The sequence below is a fragment of the Egretta garzetta genome, unplaced genomic scaffold, assembly GCF_000687185.1.
Source record: "Egretta garzetta isolate BGI_Z169 unplaced genomic scaffold, ASM68718v1 scaffold70, whole genome shotgun sequence".
NCBI classification, from domain to species: domain Eukaryota; kingdom Metazoa; phylum Chordata; class Aves; order Pelecaniformes; family Ardeidae; genus Egretta; species Egretta garzetta.
In genome coordinates this window covers 3,805,485-3,809,956 of record NW_009258539.1, presented here as the reverse complement: position 1 = coordinate 3,809,956, position 4,472 = coordinate 3,805,485, and positions in this window count along the sequence as shown.

Genomic DNA, 4,472 nt, shown 5'->3' with positions numbered 1-4,472 from the left:
AGTTAATTTCAAGCCACAAAAGCTTTACTTAATAGGATTATTAAAATGTGTCTCTTCCTTCAAGCACCATTCCAAGTTTCCCCACAAATTATAGATACTAGATAGCATCCAAGAAATTAAAATTCTGCCTAGTAACCAAAACCAATCAACATATGCAACACTTGCTGTTGATCAATACCTGAGGCAACTTACCCTCTTCCCTATGTTTAGTGCCATCCACCTGGAAAGAACATAAGCTAACAACTGGCCTGGCAGAACCGGTGACATTTATGGGTTTCTTCCTCTATTTATCACATCTGACTGACAGGAATTAAAGTATTTTTTAAAAACCCACCACTATATCTAGAATAAACAGTTGACTACCAGGAAATACATAATAAGAGGAAATAACTTATGAATATTATGCCTAATCCTTCATTCTTCCTAATATCTCACTGTCATCCCTGACAAACCAAATCAAAGCATCATCTACAAATTCTGACACAGCATCCCAGCAAGATGTTATTAAACATGTTTTTTTCATATGAAGTGGTACTGTGTCAATAACTGTCCTCTGAAATGGGTAGGAGATTATTCAGTGATAACACCACACTATACACAGAGCTATCTCCTCCTTAGCGATGTTAACGCATCACTCGCCACCCAGCTCAAGGCTACATTTCTTTTTCCCAGTGACGCCTTCATGCTCTCAATGCTCTGACTAGTCCCTACGAAAGGGAGGCTCAAATGAAGCGTGGGTTTTCCTTCAGAGGTTTTCTGAACAATAACTTCACATATTAGCAAGAGTTTGGGTTCGAAACTGAAATCAGGAACAGAAAAATGCTCTGAAGTAGAGCAACACAACTTGTACTCCTATTTTGAGGACAGGAACACAATATAGTTCTGTGCAAATCTGCAGAGGAAGAACATGAAATAATAATAATAATTGTATTATATTTTAATATTAATAATGCAATGAAAGAATGAGTAATAACACTTTCATTTCCACAATAATCCTGAGTGGCCAACATATGAAATGCACTTTCTCATCTCCCAGGTCGTGGTGATTTTACACAAGAGGAAAGGGAGAAAAAGGCTTGGAAGAGGATGATGCCATGCTGTGCTGTTTCTGGACTGTCTATCTGAAAAGAAATAAAGTCTCTAATCACAATCACAGAAGAGCAGGCAGGAAAAAAAAATAGCAGGGGAGGAAAATGGGCCTGGGATAGTCCTTTTGTGTAGCTTCTCCTGGTTGTCACAACCATGGGCAAAATATTACAGCCCTGTCACATGAAAACACATCATTATAAGAGCTCCTTCAGCAGTTGTGAAGCGCTGTTTGTATAAATGCACAGAGTTACCTTCAAAACCACACGTGGTGAAGAACTAAAGGCAAGGACCATTGATGAAATCATGTCCAGAATATTGCTACAGGAAAAGCTCAGAGCTAGACTGGGATTAATCACTGAAGATCTACTAAAATACCCAAACCAAAACAAAAAAAACCCAAACACACAAAAGGTCATGGTTGAGAAGAAAATCAGGTATTTTGTTAGTAGATTACTCAACAGAAGAAATCAGAGCCAGTTTTCTAAAACGAGCCAGAAGAAACCAGTAAAGAACAATATCCTGAAGGAATTAGGATTCACTTGTTTCAGTAAAGAAATTATTCCCAGAAAATCCCACAGGATCAATTTCTATTTCATAATTGTGGCACTGAGAGGACAAAAAAGGAATGACCACGCACTTTTAACAGAAAACATCGAAGTCATTCCAGAGACTAAAGTTCATTCCCATTTAAAACAAAATACCTCTCCTCTCTCCCACACAATGCACCATACATGCACCAAAAACTGATGGGCTCTGAAAGCAGATTGCAGATTTACTGAAACATGAAATACACAACTCATTTTCCGTGCAGAAAATCTAACTGACATTATGGAAAAGAAGATCTTAGCAAGAAGTATAGCATTCAGAGAAAAACAAAAACAAGGACACAAATCAAGATTAATTAAGGGAAGGTAGTCCTAGGATTTATATGGTCTCTGTTTTGATATTTCTGGGTGCTTTGGTGATCAGAAATTGCATTTTACCAGAACTAACCAGAATACCTTTTTTTTAAAAATATGTATTTCCTGGCAAAATGTATTTAAAAGTAATGACATCTTTAAAAAAAAACCAAAACCGAATAAAAAAAAAAAAAATCACACACTGAAACAAAAAGCAGATGACATATAAGCATTAATCTAACTTCATTGATTTATCTTGATAGCTAAAACCATGACTGGAGCTCTTCCTCATGCTTTAACTTGGTAATTTTTCTTGTTTCACTGGGAATTCATTCATCTTCATAATGAGAGGAAGGTGCTATGTAGTTTTAAAACTGAAGTGTTAATAAGAATGTATAAGCAGCATTTTTAAACTACCAGTCTATGACTTTTTTTTTTTTTCTTAAACAACACATATACAGGCAAAAAAAACCCTTACAAAAGATGGGCACATAAAGAAAAAGAAAGTTTTAACATAACTTTGGATATAGTTTTGGTCCAGTCACTTCTGGGGAATTTGAGCACCTAAAGTTGTTGTCTGGTGTCAGAAAAGCAAAGACAGTGCCCCTGCTCCCAAGGGCTTTACAGTTGAAAAAGCCTGAATCTGACATCCATAAATCCATTTCTAAACTAATGGCAGGATATATAGTTTTAACCAGATGACAGTTATTATAACAACACGCTGACAAAATTCATGCTTTCTATAAAATTCCAGCCTCCTTATTAGCATAAGCCTGAATAATTAAGTTAAAATACAAAGTACAGAAATATATTCTTTTTACCCATCAGCAAAGACTATGCAACTAGTGCAAACGAAAAAAAAAAAAGTGTTTTATGCATATATTTGAATAATAAAGCTTTGTAAAATTTATTTTTGAGCCTACAAAATAAAATACAGACTATTAAAGTGGTGGAAGTTTTTTGAGCATTTTATTCTACAACATTGAAAATATTTTCCTCTACAACAGTAATTGTTTTTTCAGATAATATCATTATTCTGACTTTCAGATTTATGATGTAGGTTCATATCATTTATGCCTTGGGTTTTTCATCTCCTTACTCCTGAATATTCTATGTTATTGGTGAAATTCAGTGATTACAGCTTACAGCAGAGAAATCTTAAACTAACTGTCTAGCATCTATATCAGTACCTTCTTTCCTACATTACTCTTAACCTCAGCTGAAAATCATCCAATTTCCCTCTCATCCTGTTGGAGAAAACCCAAATTTGGACCACTTTCGAAATTTAACAAACATAACGTAGACTAGAAAACATACAATGCTTTATTATTTTCAGAATCATATTCCAGTGGTCATACCATACTTTGCATGTAAGTTTTATTATTTTAATTTCTCTTAAATGAGGAATCAAAATTTAAATATAAAATTCACTCAACATTGCTACTAAAAATTTGACTTCGAAACCAAAACCAGATTTTACCCCAGGACTCTTAAGTGTTTCTTCAAATTACATTCAAATGCTTTTTATATCTGTTCCCTAGCAGATACAGCAATCGCAAAGCTATAATCCTGCTGCAAACATAACCATGACACCAGAAGGCAAACTGATTACATCTTATGAGATCCTCACTTCCATATAAATGTGTTTCAGTAACAAAACTCACTTAGGCAAGTTCTGAGCCTATTTCCCCTGTAATTTCTCAGTAGGAATCAACATAAGCAATACTTTGATGATCATATTTCTGCAGGATTACCTGCTATAGGCACTACCTTTCTTCGCCTCTAGACAAAATAAAATAAATTAACATATTCTCAGAAAGGCAATTCCAAAGGACTGAAATATGTCCTGTGCCTTTGTGGGAATCTATGCATTCCTAGCTTTTTCATACATATGAATTAGGTTGTTGCATTTTTTAAACAAACAAAAAAGTAGAAAAGCTTCCCACGGTCTCAGCAACAGATATCCCTTTGGGGGTTTTTAATGCTTTTTTTTTTACTACCATCCTTTCATGACCAATTCTGCAGTTATTTTTGTTGCCAAAAATAATTTTAAAAGCTCTCCTCGTCCCAGAGAAGTAATACCATCTAGTGCATGGCACACAGAGCCTCCAGTGTGGGAACTCCTTATGCCAAGCGCTATTCCATCAATAAATTCCTCTAATTCTGAAAAAGTCACTCCCTACCTCATCTCAGTCTGGCTGGCTCCTTATAGTTCCCATTGATTCAAATGGTGATTACATCTTCTCAACTCCACCTTCAAATCAGGATTTCACTTTTCTCCCACAGCCTCCCCCACAGTAATAGCTGAGATTGGATTAGTCCTTTAAGATCAGCTGTACTGAAGTAGTGATGCACTTCTCCAGAACCAAGCAAAAAGCACAGCTAGTATTGCCTGCCCTGTTTTTGTCATGTTTTCATAATTTTGATTTGTATAATAACATTAAAATAAACATACCTCATGGGTCAAGGTGTATGGTAAAAGTC